Source organism: Diabrotica undecimpunctata, chromosome 9 (assembly GCF_040954645.1).
Source record: "Diabrotica undecimpunctata isolate CICGRU chromosome 9, icDiaUnde3, whole genome shotgun sequence".
NCBI lineage: Eukaryota > Metazoa > Arthropoda > Insecta > Coleoptera > Chrysomelidae > Diabrotica > Diabrotica undecimpunctata.
The window spans coordinates 2445632-2462389 of NC_092811.1; the positions used below are offsets into that span (position 1 = coordinate 2445632).

A 16758-nucleotide genomic window follows, 5' to 3' on the forward strand; every position below is an offset into this window, starting at 1 on the left:
TTAGTTTTATTATGATATACTATTATTTTTGTGCCAAAAAGCTTGTTTTTTGATCAATCGTGGATAATTAAGCGGACTGATGTATTTTCTATCGTGTTTTTACAGGAAAATACATTTTTATCCTCCCTAAAGCAACGACAATGTTTCCTACGTCGGCCCGGCACACGCCTACTTCGTTTGCTGTTGTTTGTCTTTGAAATTGAAGTAAACCGCCCCTTATAATTGTTTGTTAATGGACAACAATATTATAGACGAGATTTTAATTATAAAATATATGGTTCACTTGCGGAAAATGAACAATTTCATATAGACGGGATTTGTAATTTGTTTATTTTGTATTTCCTCTCGGGAAATATTTTAGATGTGGATATAACGCAAAAAAAAAATTTTAAAAAGCGTATGCAAATTCTAACAATAAATTAAAAGCTTATTAATTTATTTAATAAACTTCAACATACCTATACCTGAACATATACAAGAGTGGAAAAATCAGTGATTGACTATATCTTATGAAGATATACACCCTAAAAATATTTTAGATGTAAGAGAGTTTAGATGTAACAAAAACTACTTGAAGTGTAAATTTGTGACAGGAACATTGGAAAATCCCGGTATTATTGTAATTTTACAGGACATACACCACCTCAGAAAACGCATATGCAGAATTGACTGCAGTAGCATGTGCGGGGCTCTATCTAATAGCGTTCATAAATTAAGTGTAGTAGGAACAGGGCCTCTATTAACCATACGAATGTCACCTAGTTGCAGCACGTACTAAGAAAACGTACACCTGAGGTTTAGTTTCCAGACAAACAGGCCAGTATAATGGTGAACGCAAATTTGTGGAAATAATCTGACAATGTATAGTATAGAGACTTTAACATATACAAAAATACTAATACTAAGTTTTTTAACAGTACAGTTTTTTACTTTTTCTTCTTTCTTTTTGTATGTAGGCTTTGAAGCCTGTTTCTTCTTCAATATTAGCCTTCTAAATTGTTTATATTATCGCACCATCTTTTTCTTGGTCTGCCAATACTTCTTCGTCCATATGGTGATTTATCTCGTGCTAGGCGTACTATCCTATCCTCTGCCATTCTACTAATGTGTTCGTTCCACTCTTGTTTCCGTTTTGTCACCCATCCATTTATGTCTTCTATATTTCATGCTCTTCTTATGTTTTCGCTTTTAGATGTGTCAAGTCTTGTCTTGTCAAGCTAATATAGATTCAGACCACTTCTTAGTAGGCGCAAAAATAAGAGCAAGAATCTCAAATGCAAAAAAAGAAAAGGGCAAGAAAAGTACTCGCTACAATTTAAAACTCTTGAAAGAGCCCCGTGCACTAGAAAGGTATCAAAATTATCTTGAACATGAAAGCACAACAGATGAGAATTTAACAGCTAGCGAGCAATGGGATATATGTAGAAGAACAATTAAGGAAGCGGCAAACAACGTCCTAGGACCAGAAGAATCCACTCCACGCAACAGTTGGTTCGACGATGAATGTGAAGATATCACTAAAAGAAAAAATTATGCATATAAACTTATGCAACAAAGAAGAACACGGGATAAGGAGCAAATGTACAAAGATCTTAGGAAGGAGGAAAAACGCATACATCGAAGGAAAAAGCGGACCTTCGAAAACCAGATTATGCAAGAGCTTCAATCATTAAAGGGACAAAATGAAACTAGAAAGTTCTATAATATCCTAAATAAGACAAGAAAAAAATTTAAACCACGGCTGACGATGTGTAGAGACAAAAATGGACATATAGTCAGTACCGCTGACGCAGTACAAAGCAGATGGGTTGAGCACTTCAAAGAACTACTTGGTACCGAAGTGGAAAATGATGCGTCACCCCAAAAACCAAGAAATAACACTCACGTAGAACCTCCTTCAATATTTGAAGTGAAAGACGCAATCACACGACTCAAAAATAGCAAGTCCCCAGGAGTGGATTGTATCCCCGCAGAGCTCATTAAACATGGAGGTAACAGCATTATGCACCAAATTCACAACATAATAGTCAAAGTCTGGGAAGAAGAACAAATGCCAGAGGAATGGTACACTGGAATCATATGTCCACTGCACAAAAAGGGAGATTTGTTGGAATGTAAAAATTATAGGGGTATAACTCTTCTGAATACAATGTACAAAATATTCTCCAACACCCTGTACAGCCGTTTAAGTACGTACGTGGAAGAAATCCTTGGTGAGTATCAAAGCGGTTTTAGGCCAGGTAGGTCAACAATTGACCAGATTTTTGTGCTACGTCAAATCTTAGAAAAAACCAATGAATTTAATATTGACACGTTCCATCTCTTTGTGGACTTTAAGTCAGCGTATGATAGCGTCCTAAGAGGTAAATTATACGAAGCCATGAATGAACTTAACATTCCCCATAAATTAATAAGGCTCGTAAAAACAACTATGAGTAAAGTGATCTGCAGAGTGCAAATACAAGGCGATATGTCACAAGCGTTTGAAACATATGCAGGGTTAAGGCAGGGAGACGCGCTGGCGTGCCTTCTCTTTAATATAGCGTTAGAAAAGACTATAAGAGATGCCGAGTTACACAATAGGGGAACACTCTTTAATAAATCAACGCTGATTATGGCTTCCGCTGACGATCTGGATTTGATCGCACGTACTACACGAGGACTTAAAGAGATGACTTCCACCTTCTTGACAGCCGCACAAAATATGGGCTTTAAAATAAACGAGGAAAAAGCCAAAATGTTAGCATCTATTCCAAATAACAGAGATAGAGCTAGAAACGCCGAATAAAACTTTAGTATAGACCAATATAATTTTGAGGTAGTAAATAAGTTTACATATTTGGGTTCTCTCATAACAAACGATAATGACACATCTGAAGAAGTAAAACGGAGGGTACTGCTAGCAAACAAATGTTATTTTGGACTAAGCAAGCAGCTAAAAAACAGAAATTTAAGCCAGAAAACCAAACTAATAATATATAGAACACTCATCCTACCAGTGCTGACATATGGGTCAGAAACATGGACCATCTCCAAAACAGACGCAAATCTTCTGCTCGTCTTCGAAAGGAAGATACTAAGAAGAATAATGGGCGCATTCTGTGAGAATGGTATTTGGAGAAGGCGATATAATTTCGAATTGTACGAGAAGTATAAAAAAATAGTAAATGGTAGAGATGTAATATCCTTCATAAAAATAGGTAGGCTTAGATGGGCTGGACATGTGTCAAGAGCAAATGAAAATTACCCACCCAGACGAACTCTATTATCGGTCCCAGTGGGAAATAGGAGTAGAGGCAGACCACGACTGAGATGGAGGGACGGTGTGGACGAGGACGCAAGGAAAATCGGCGCGGCAAATTGGCAACGGTTGGCGATGAACAGAAACGACTGGCGAAATAGACTAAGGAAGGTCAAGGCTCAACTAGAGCTGTAGCACCACTGATGATGATAAAGTCTTGTCTCTGCCGTGTATATAGGTCTAATTGCTGCTTTATAGTTTCTTGTTTTTGTATCTTGTCTTAGGTGTTTGTTCTTCCGGATTGTGTCATTAAGAGATCCCGCCGCTTTACTTGCTCTTAAGCTTTGTTGTCGTACTTCTTCTTCAACATCTCCGTAACTAGTTATATTGCCAGATATCTATTGCCAGATATCTGGCAGATATCTAAACCTTGCTTCCTGCTTTATTATTATCCCATCAATTTCGATTTTGCATCGTAGTGGGTATTTAGATAGATTTAGACAGAGGGGTAGAAGTCAGTGAAGAAAACGGACTGTCCCTAAACACAAAAAAGACACAATTTATGTTAATTACAAAAGCCCAACAGCGCCAAGAAAACATAACAATACATGAAGAACAAATTAAAAAAGTTGAAAAATATAAATATCTGGGTACAATAATTAACGAAAATAATGAGTACACAGAAGAGATTAAGGCAAGAATACGACAGGTAAGAAATTCTTTCAACAAACTAAAAAAAGTACTCTGCAGCAGGGACATTTCAATTTCTTTAAAGATAAGACTTCTGAGATGCTACGTGTTCTTCGTATTATTTTATGGGTTGGAGGCTTGGACATTAAAGAAAGATGTTTTGGACAGATTAGAAGCCTTCGAGTTATGAGCCTACAGTAAGTTGGGTAGATAGAGTCACGAATGTCGAGGTGTTGAGAAGAATGGGAAAAGATAAAGAGGTTTTAAATACAATTAAAGTCAGAAAACTGCAATATCTGGGACATGTCATGAGGGGCGAGCGTTATAACTTGTTGCAATTAATGCAAGAAAGAATACAGGCTAGAAGGAGTCGCGGAAGAAGACGCATTACCTGGTTAAACAATTTAAAAGCTTGGTTTAACTGCACATCTACTGACCTCTTTAGAGCAGCGGTATTGAAAGTGCGAATTGCCATGATGGCTGCCAACCTTCTTAGAGGAAATGGAAAATAGGAAGAAGAAGATCGGGAATATGTCTGTTGTTACAGCTGGTTCATTGTAATGGACTACAATACATTATAATGTACGGAAAACTATTAATGAACTGATATTATTTTGATTTTCTTATTAGTAAACGGTATACAAACGGCATGTTACATTTAGGACTCGCCTTTCCAATTTCTTGTCAGAGTATAGTAGATAATTGAACTCGGATCTTGAATTAACTAAAGTACTTTAAGTATGTCTGTTTCCCATTGAACATTTTCGCAATTTTTAGAATCTAATGAGTCGTGAAGTCTACTACTGAAGATTTAAAATATTTTGTTGCTGATAAGGTAAATCATAGGTCCTAATACACTACCGTGTGGTATTCCTTGGTTTGTTTTATTTCCGAATATGATTTTTTTAGCTTCTAATCTTTTTGAAAACAATTAATAAATTAAAAAATTAATTAAAATCCTTTGTAAAAGGTATATATTTAAAAACCCAAACGGGCTGTGTTAGACAAAACGTTTTCGGAATCCATCATTCCATCATCAGTGTCTAGGAGTACATGAATGTAGCCACTAAATATATGGGTAAAAACCCGTTAACAAATAATTAGTTACATTTGTTTGACATTATATCTTATAAATTATTAGGATGTTAAAGTTACCGTTGGATTAGGTAACATGGCGACATATGACTCCACGTTGAAGTTGCTAGTCCTGAGACGGTGTGTCTACGAGGACTTTAGTTGCTTCCATAAAGTTTATAAAAACCTGAGATCTTAAGCTCAAGCAGCCGTAGGTGAAGTAATTGGCCCATTTGACGACGAAGAGGATTAGACATTCTAACTTCTGATGTTTTTATACACATTCTGTGGTAATAAAGTCTGTGATGCAATATCGAGTGTATTATTTTGTGGGGTAACCCATTCACTAACTAAAATTATTTTAAAGGCAAAGTGGACCAACCCACATTAAAAAATCGAATATAGGTGTTTATCCAAAAATTTTGATCAAATTTATCAAATAAGTAATATCTAACATAATTCCATTCATTCCAACCAAAAAATATTCTTAAATAAGGTTATAGTGGATCTCCTAATTTTCACTTTTTTTTCAAACCCATATTCTAACACTTATTAATATTGGGGTTAGTCCGTTATTGCACTCATAGCCTCAATTAATGCATACTCGAAACTCGAGTCTTATATCTATCTCTTCATCGAGAAAAAGAAAACAGACAACAGAGCGACAATATTTCACTACAATCCTTTGTTCCAGAACGGAACTTTTTTTAGATCTTTTTCTGGTACGTGCACATTTATAATTTTTGCAGGTGACCGGTATTGCGAGGTCCCCGTAAAAACATAAACCATTATTATATATAACGGCGTGACAGATAATTTTTAATCCTCTGATGTATTCCCAGCATTTCAGTTTCGCTGGACGTTGTGCATCGTTGCAGGAACGGAGTCTGGAATTTAGAACGAAAGATCACGGTTTAATAACCCAACTTTAAGGTGGTGTAGACCTTATTATGATCCAAAAATCAAAATGCCTTAATTATTTAATAAAATACCCCTCAGTGCGTTCTTTGGTGAATGTCTTATTATGAGAACATTTTATTTGAAGTTGGCGTTAGTAATAAGATCATTCAGATATATTGTTTTGTGTAAAATTTAATGAGATCGCTGGTTAAATGAATTAAAAGAATAATGGAAGAAAAATGTAATATTTTGATTGTGAATAAATTAGCAATTAGTTTAAATATTACGAAAATTAGCCGGCTTTACTCATTGCTATTATCTATACAAAGAAAAAACACTTATTCTTGAAATATTGGTGTATTAATCGTAGCAGGCAGTAGAATAGTAGCTGCGCGTCGCGATGAAAAGTAACGCCGAGTAACGATAGGACGTAATCGATAAACTGAGGTGTAAAACCAGTTCGCGTCCGTAGTAGAATACTACACGTGCACCCTAGGTACCGCTAAATGAACTAGCAACAATAAAACCGCCAGACCTGTCTCTCGTAGATCTCCTGGCGAACACATTGCAATGAACAACAGCACACAATAAACAAATGACGGCTCTTGTCAGAATCAGTTGACAATCGGACCAACAATTCGAGTATGCCAAATAAATATTGAAGGCATCAGCCGAAGCAAGAGCGAATATCTTAGCAAGCTACTGGCAAAAAACAAAATTGACGTGGTTACTGTTTAAGAAACACATACTGCAGATGACCTACAATTAAAAAACCGTGGCCAAATCCCTGGATACACACTAATAGCTTCAATCAACCACACTCAGTAAGGTATCGCGACTTATTGTAGAGCAAACATCAAACATTACAACACATGTCACTCTTACTCGACACAAAAGATTTTTATGCTTGCTGTGAAAGTAGACGAAATAACTATAGTTAATATATACAAACCACCGAATGCTAAATGGCCACAAAACGTACTTTCTACATTTTCTCACCCAATATACACTGGAGACTATAACAGTCACCTTACTACATGGGGATATAACCAATGTAACCAACAGGGAGAACAAATAGTCGAATGGGCTGTGTTTCACTATCTCAGACTTTTATACGATGCAAAAGAGAAACCCACATTCTGCAAGATGGCAAAAGGTCTATAATCCCGATCTCACGTTTATATCTTCCAGCGAAAAGGGCTCAAAAAACGACTTTAAGAACGCCACAAGGAAAGTTCTCGATAACTTTCCTAGGGCCCAACATAGACCAATAATTACTACATTGGCCACCACCATCCCTATTATAAATTCAATCCCTTTGCCAAGATGGAATTTCCGGAAGGCAAGGTGGGAAGAGTTTAAATTTCAACTTGAAAGTGATATAAGACATATCAAACCAGATGTCCAAAATTATGAAAGATTTACACCACTAATGATTAGCTGTGCAAAATAGCGCATCACACGTGAAGTTACCAAAACCTACATCCCATGCTGGAACGACGAGTGTAAATAACTACTTGATCAGTATGAGAAATCTGGAGATCCTGAAGTTGGTGAACAACTCTTAGAAACCTTAAATTGTGCGAGAACCACAAGGTGGAGGGAAACTTTAGAAAATCTCAATTTCACACACAGTAGCCTCACCGCATGGAACCTTCTAAGGAAACTAGACTCTGGCACAAACAACGCTACAGCAAACTCTACAGCCCCAAAACTGGAAAACATTGGCAAACGCATAGTCAACCTTTCAAAACCTTTAATAGAAAAAAAATCATAAAAGAGAAGTTAGATTTCAGTTGAAAGAAGCCAAAATTGCTCAACAACAAAGCCTACCAATAATGAAGCCTATCGAGCAGAAGAACTTGCAAAAGCTCTAAAATTAATTAAATGCCGCAAAGCTGCAGGAGTTGGCAATATTTATCCTGAATTTATAAAACACATTGGTCCAAATACCAGTAAGTGGCTTCTTGAATTTTACAATCAAATATTGACTAAGCAGAAGTTTTCAAAATTATTCAAAAGAAAGTAAAATCATCACAATATCTAAACCTGGGAAAGACCCTGCACTACCTGAGAGCTAGAGACCAATCGCTCTTTTAAGCGTCTGCTATAAGATATTTGAGAGGATAATCCAAACGAGATTATTTTACCATGCAAAGGCAAATATTCCTCAAGAACAAGCTGGATTCATGCCGGGAAGAAGCTGTGGCGATCAAGTCCTCTCTTTAACAATATTTATTGAGAACGGATTCCAAAAGAAAGTTAAAACAGTAGCAGCTTTCATAGACTTGACGTGCGCCTAGACACAGTGTGGAAGGAAGGTCTTTTATTTAAAATATACCAGATGGTACCATGCCGTTCGTTTAACAGTTTGATAAACCAAATGCTAAGTGACAGACTTTTCCAAGTACACCTAAATGGGAAAAACAGTAAGTTCAGAAACCTGCAAAACGGCTTACCACAAGGGTCAGTTATGTCTCCTCTTCTTTTTAATATTTATACGTCAGATGTACCAACTACCACCTCGCGCCAATTTATTTATAGATGACATGGCTCTGGGTGCTCAAGAAACATAAAAATCGCCGAAACCACCATAGAAGCAGATCCAAACACTGTTAACAGATACTTTAAAAAGTTGGGCCTACAACAAAACCCATTGAAGACTGAAGTAACAGCTTTCCATCTTAACAACCACAATTACAGACTAAACATAGAATGCGATGGAACCAATCTAAAGTACAGTTCGAACCCAAAATACCTCGGTGTATCTCTAGATCATACCCTACCATTTAAACAGCATTTGGAAAACACTTTTAAAGAACCGCAATAACATTATTCAGAAATTAGGAAATACAGAACCTATAGAAATAGGCTGCGGAATAAGACAAGGGGATTCATTGAGCTCCATGTTCTTCAATTTGATCATGGATAAAATCATTATAAGCGATAACAAAGGAAGAGGATACAGAATGAGAAAAGAGAAATAAAAATACTCTGGTACGCAGACGACGCAATATTGATAGCTCAAAATAAGGATAGTCTGTACAGACTCAAACAATAACTACAATAACAAAAACTAAAACAATAGTAGTCAGCAAAGAACCAACCAGATGTAGAATAGAAATTGCTGGCATAAGTATTGAACAAGAAATGAAAATAAAATACATGGGAATTACACTGTCTGGATATGGAGACCTGGACAAAGAAGTGAGAGATTAAGTACAAAACAGCTAGACTGGAAGGATGCCTTAATAACACTATATGGCGAAACAGACACAATAACACTGAGATGAAGTCAATAATTTATACAGCCAATGTAAGACTAATAATGACATATGCCTTAGAAACAAGACCGGACACAGCCACAATGTAAAGGCTACTGGAAACGACAAAAATGAGAGTACTGAGAAGAATCACAGGAAATACGCTGAAAGATCAAAAGAGAAGTGAAGACATTAAAAGAAAATGTAACGTACAGTGTATAAATGAATAGATACAAAATAAAAAAAAGGATAGAATAACCACATAAGCAGATAGGAGGAGACCTATGTTGTCCAAATAGCACCAGAAGTCACCAATCGGCAGAAGAGTATCGGACGACCACGCAAAAAAGATGGAGTGACAACCTTTTATAGAGGTATTAATCCCCCAATGAACAAGCAGAATTGCATATAAAGAGGAAGAAGAAGAAGCATCACAAGGGGGTGTATTTAACACATAAATCGCCACACTTGTCAGTCATGTTGGCTAGGACCTATAGCTCCTAGCGAATGGAGTCTAGGAGGCAAACAGTACATAGATCAGAGCAGGTAAACCAAGCCCTAAAGTAATCTTTCCTGAAAAGTAGGTACTACTAACACTCTTAAATTACTGGAATACGAGAAAAAAAGAAGAATTTATCATCTAAATAGCGAATAAAGTAGAGGAGATATGGGAATTTCAAATAAAAGATGGCGCCCAATTGGATGGCTGGTATGTGGCGTTGAGGCCGTAGAAGTAGCCTCTGGGGATGTGGGGGGTGATGTACAAGAAATATAAGTATGAGAAGTATACCTTGTCGTGATAGGGTTGAAAAGAGGGTGAGAAGTAGAAAATACGTGTTTGTTGCAATGAATAATTTGCTTGCAGAGTTGGTTAGGTGGCATTGGGGCCTGTGTAGATGTACAAGAAAGCCTCCCTGACCCCGAAGGTGTGTGTGTGTTTAAAATGGTAGAGAACAAGAAGAAGCGGTGAAACTATGAGTAAAGGAAATTTTATGGTGTTATGTAGAAGACTGTATCTTGCAAACAAACCCAAAAATTCTTCTTAAATCAAGAACTCATCAAATCAAAAAATAATTTGATATACTATATATAAACAATATTATATTCCCAACATATTTAAAATTATCTAAATATTAAGGGTCACAAATTATTTAGAACTTGAACCTGGTTGAGCCGGACCTGGAAGTTGGCGTAGAATTCAAGCACATAAATCCCGATTAGAACTAATGTTCGGATTTGTTCCAATTTATCCTAATTTATACAAAATTTGTAGCCGCACTCCGCATCACGTTTTGACCTAATTGAAACTAATTGATTCTGATAGAAAGAACCATATTATACTGAACAATGCAATTCTATAATACACAAAGGGACTGTGAGTGCGCTTTAAACGTTCAGAGCAAACTGCATTTTGAAAAATTAACACTCTTTTCAATTAGCATATGTGACAACGACACTAAACAAGAGACATTTGGAATAATATACTCACCACGTTTGTATTATGGTTTATAATTATGATAGGATATACGCAATAACGAGTAATTGTTCAATAACAAATTAAACCTCTTATTGTTCAATCGCAATTCTTAATTTTTAATCTCACATTAATATTAATTTCCTAATTGCATCAATATAATTGTAATATATTCAAGCTTACTTACCTTCCGCTCAAATTAAATCGATTCCTATATTCTTTAGAAAGCGTTGGCGAACATATGAACTTACTGGTTCCCTTGATGATTTTTTTGCCCATTGCAATTTTTTTAACTGAGTCAAACAATCGTTGCTAAAGTTAAGAAAAACATTTGAAGAATCTATCATTGCAAGTGGTAATAGTAAAAAAGTTTATCGGTTCATTCACACATCTTTATCTTCTAAAGTATCCATACCATTACCTCAAAAAACTGACGGGTCTTTATGTTCTTCGAATAACTAATCTTCGGAATGGTTATCGTTATTTTTTTTCTCAATTTTTTACAGATGAACCTAACGATACCATTCCTCAAATAATGTGCCCACGTTTGTCTGAAATTCTTAATAATATATCAATAATTTATCACCTGGATTAGACATACTTACCTCCTTTTCCCTCAAACAATGTGCAGAATCTGTAGCCATCCCTAATTTCTTATAATGAATGCTTCTTTTAATCTACGTTCCCTCTCCTCGTCCTAGAAATTAGCTTCGGTTACTAATATATTTAAGAAAGGAAATAAACTTGATTGCAATAATTATCGTCCAATCAGCCTGGTTCCTATTGTCGGCAATATCTTGGAATCGATTATACTTCGGAAGCTATGTCTGAGTCTCTTCTTCAAGAAAACGTCATCCATCACCAACAGCATGACTTGATCAAAGATCACAAACTTACTTCATTGTGTAAATAATTGGTTATTATCTTTAAACAATCGGCATCTTGTCGATGTAGTTTACTCAGACTTCTCCAAAGCTTTCGGTCCAAAACGTCGATTACTAGCTAAATTGGATCACTATGGTATCCGCGGAAAGTTAAACATTTGAAAAATAGCCATTTGAAAATAGCCAAACACATAAAAAAAAAGGAATAACACCAGCTTTCAGAACAAATAACAACCTAGGCAAATATATTAAAAACAACAAGAGCCAACATAAAAAACACTTACACAGTGGTGTGTACAAACTTAAATGTGGCGACTGCCCAAAAACTTACATTGGTCAAACAGGTAGAAATTTTAATAAACGAATAGCAGAACATAAAAGGGCTTTCAATAATAGAAAAACAGATTCTACATACGCACTTCACCTTCTAGATCATAATCATTCTTTTAATGACGAATTTAAAATTCTACACATTCAAAATAAAAGCCTTAAGCTATCTTTGTTAGAATCTATGGTAATCAACAAATTAAAAAACACAGATATAATTCTGAATGACGAGCTTGAGACAAACAGTTCTCCCCTCCTCAACCTATTTCATTAGAGACTATAAAGTGTAAACCCATGCCAAAAACAGATCACTTGAGAAAGGCAATCAGCCGAAACAGCTGTAGTGATAAGAATTTAAAATAAATTTTGTGGAAGTTTTGAAAACAAAGTTTTCAGTGTTTTATTGTTACATTAAACATTTGAAGTCAAGATTTTCTATCCGGCATATACTTCAAGGTTCGTGTTGGGGAAGTCCACTCATTAGATAAGCCAGTCAAGAGTGGAGTCCCCCAACGAAGACAGCTTTCAACAAAAAGATGATTAATTCACTATACAAAGACTGCCACCTAGCATTTCGAGCTAAAATCATTTTCTACTTACCAAAACTCATGGAATTAAGCGAAACTGGCGGTTTTCGAAACTCTTTACGAGAACGATGTTTCCCCGTTCAGATTCTAAATTGGTCTCTCCTGACCGCTACACACCCCATGTCAAACTCGTATCTCTTCTTACTAGTTTTAAACTCACAGCCAATGGGATATCTCTTTAACTACGCTTTGGATTCGGTAATGGACTTTCAAGCACCGGAAATTCAAACTTATTTAAATTATAACGCAATTAGATCAGGTTCGACTCGAAAACTACGCAGTTATTATTAGTTTTCTGATGATTTGGCAAAAACATTTGTGTAAACAAACTTCACGTCGCTGTGACTTATTAGCCAACGACGTTTAAGTAAACAACTTCAGATCACTGTTACGCAGCCAGGGGCATATCAAATAATTTCTTTTTATACATTTAGATATTCAAAGGAAAAAATCATGCTACACGTCGCCAATCTTAGAGGAGAAGGCAATTAAAAAGATCATATTTCTATGAGTAAAAATAAATCATCAATCCCAAGACCATTTTTATTTATACATCTTGAATAAAAACTTTTTATAACCAGTTTTTCTTTTTTTTTTACACCTCTTTTTCTTTTTATTAGTATCTTCATTTTAGAATTAATTAAAATTAATACGAATACTATTTATTTTCCCATCGGAAAATAAAATCATTTTAAACTATTTATTGAGTTCCTCATTTTGGCTTACACAAAGTTCTTACGCTTTTTATATTACTTTATATATTCAGTTTGCGAAACATATTCAACTAAATTTAATACGGAGGAAAAATATGCATTTATTAAAAGTCCATTTGGAATCTGTGGGTGTTTTATCTGATTTTAATTTAAAAATAAAATGCGAATGAAATTGTTATCTAAAAATAACGAAAATTCAGACTAGAAATATATAAAATACTGTTCGATAAAGAACAGTTGTATGAAATTTATTTGAATATGCAGTAAATATTCAGCGAGAATATTTCGCAATGGAAACGTAAAATGTTTGGGAGTTTTTGTTGATTTGAATTTTAGTATATTTTAATTGATAGTTTTTACATGCTAAACAATATTCAATTTTTAAAATTATAAGAAACATAATCAAGATAATCCGGGTGTTAGAATAGAACAAACCAAATGAATCAAAAAAGTTCTTCAACAACACGTAACCCCAGATGAATATTGCATTAGAACCACAACACTTAGTTCAAAAACTAATATAAAAACTCTAGACAACTCTAATTTGTGATATTCTTTGTTATGCATAGAGTATTATATAGAGAATGATTAAGTAAAATCTTGTAAAGGAAAGAAACACAGACTAGAAAATAGGTATATTGTAGTGTAGGTATACAATTCTACAAAATTGAAATAGTTGTTGCCAACAAGTGTTATTAGTTGTGAAAACAAACAGTTTCAAATTGCCCACAAATTTACCCAGAGCCCAGAGGACCTGCACACTTTAGAGGATCATAGAGTCTAACTGAGTTAAAGGATGAACAAAACCTGATGCAACAGATTGTTCTAATTTTATCGACTTACTAATTAGGCCAGGGAAATGCAAAAATTACCCTGTTTGTGACACTGAAACGGCCAGACAAACGACAGCTGTTTTGTGTAATATGGACCAATGTAACAAAATTCTTTATATTTCCTGCAGTCTATTTTTCGGACTTTAATTAGTTATTAACAAATTAAGGTCAAACAAAGGTAAATTTTGACTTTTTTGGTCTATCAGCATCTCCTGTGTGGTGAGACATTTAAAACAAATTTAAGAGTAGTAAATCTAAAAGTCATATCAAAACCTTGGCGTTTTTTAAATGTTTTTATCGTCGTTTGTTGCTTGGCCCATTAATGCCTAGCGTTGTGTTTTCGCAACAGTTGACATGGTCTACTATAGCGTCATATTTTGACAAGACGATTTGTTAAATCATTGAAAAATAAATATCTGTCAAGTAAGTACTATTCTTTTATCTGTGCTAGTTGGTACAACTGCCCAATTTCGCAACACTGGGCACAAGGCCTAGGATTAGTAAATAAAATCATTTTTATTCTAGGTGGAAATAAGATGCAAAATCAACTTAAGTAGACCAGTTTCGGTCGTAGTCATAGTCGCCCAATAGTCGCCCTAAACAATTATTTTAAGAATCAAGAGCACATAAAATTATGTCCACGCTGGAAGAATCGAACCTTATTGAGCGCCTCCTAGCACCTCCTGACCCCACTAAAATTGACTGATGAAGATAGTGGAGATGAAGACTGTGGTGTGGAGGAACATTCAATAACCTAAACAAAAATATGTTGGATGCGGAATAAAAGCTGTAATTCATCAAGAAGAAGAAAGAAGGATCGACGAAGAAAATATAAATCTATAATTAAAAAAGGCGCAGATCTTCGAAGTGTGACACAATGGAAATGGAAATAGAAAAAGAGACACAAAATGAAAGATATTCAAGTGGTATCTACTGAGATTCGTGCAAAAAGTGTAACTCTCCTTTCACGGAAATGGATTCAGTGAAGTTTAACAGATAAAAATTCCCTTTATTTGGATATTGAACATAAAAAAACTCATTGGAACACATACACTTCTTCATTTTATTCACGACCACTCACTTCTTTACAGATCTTTGATTTTTTTTTCAATAAAGAGCGTTTAACAAATATTTTAAAGGAGACAGTTTGTTATGCTCTTCAAAAAGGTACTACTTCAGAATTTGAAGTGGACGAGTTAAAAGCCTTTATAGGGATTTCACTAGATAGTGGGTACAGTACGAATCCAAGAAGACGCATGTACTGGGAAGAATCTGATGACCTTGTACTATCATTTTTTAATGATAGACGAAAAAAGCGAAAATTGACAGTTTTTTGACATTAATTGGTTAATAACAAAATTAAGTCCAAAACATTGATTCTTCTTTATGTGCCGTCTTCTACCAAAAGTTGGCGACCATCAAACGATAGGTTTCTCTGTTTTGTGCCGCATGTATTATGTTCGCAGCTTCTGGTATTTGAAACCATTCTCTCAAGTTTCTCAGCAAGGATTTCTTCTTTCTGTCCAAACCTCTTCTACCTTCAATCTTACCTTCCACCATAAGCTGTAGGAGACTGTACTTATCATTACGGAACACATGGCCCAGGTATGTCGCTTTCCTCCTTTTATCAGTTGTTAAAAATTTCACCTCTTTACCCATTCGTCTTAATACCTCTGTGTTGGTCACTCTGTATATCCAAGGTATTCTCAGTATGCGTCGATACAGCCACATTTCTATAGCCGCTAACTTCTTTATAGTTGCTGCTGTTAACGTCCACCCTTCAACTCTGTAAAGTAGCGTAGAGAGTTCGTAGCATTTCGGGCGCGCCATCGGAGGTTAACGCTTAGATGGCGGTTGCTTAAGAGCTTTCTCATTTTGATGAATTTGGATCTTGCTATTTCAATTCGGATCTTAATATCTACGTCTGGGTCCCACTTATCAAAAAATTAATTACAGGAAACATATAGGTTCTTGTAATAAAGGTCCATAAGGCTCAAAACCACCGTCGTTTGCCTGGCTGGGTCAGTTTCACGAAAAAAATCTTATTTCTCCGAAATATTATTTTGGGGATTCGCCGCCCGCCCCATAACAAATACAATCAGAGCTTAAGTTTACAGAAAAATTTTATGTAAATTATAATTAATCCATTATTTAGAAAATTTAATTATGCCACAATAACAGAACAGCCATTTTTGTAAATAAATAATTACACACTAACAATATGTACATCCTTTTTGCGTGAATACCGAAAATTATTAAATAAATAATTATAACCAATTTAACGTTCTACTCGTTGTTATTATAATATTAAATCTAAAATTTTTAAAAATTCCCTCTGTGCATTAATTGAGCATAATTTCGCCTCACCCTTTCCAACTACAATTTCATTTATTAACAAATTATCCAGATGATTCTGCTTCTGTTTGTTTCAATATAGCGATTAATAAACTATTGAAAATAGAATATTTGGAAAGTCCCTCAAACAGAATTGAATATATAGTTATTGCAAAAGCCAAAATCGAGCTACGTAATGGTTTGAAGCGATTAAATAATGAAATAATCGCTTAATATTCATAAATGTATACAGGGAGTATAAATCAGCACAACGGCCACATTTACATTACCTAAATTTTCTATATTCTTGTTACATTTGAAATTTGAATTAGAAGCATATGATATTCAGTACGGATCCAATTTATCATAGAATTACAAATACCTTGGAGCTATGACAAATTGTAACATAAAACAAGTGACCAAAACGTTGAAATTGTA

The 16758-nt window shown here is 35.1% G+C and overlaps 1 protein-coding gene across 1 annotated transcript in view; it reads right to left on the minus strand.

The window, feature by feature from the left end:
• The window catches only part of LOC140449405 (discoidin domain-containing receptor 2-like), a 1157947-nt gene that overhangs the window by 245812 nt on the left and 895377 nt on the right, over positions 1-16758 (minus strand). The window lies entirely within an intron of this gene.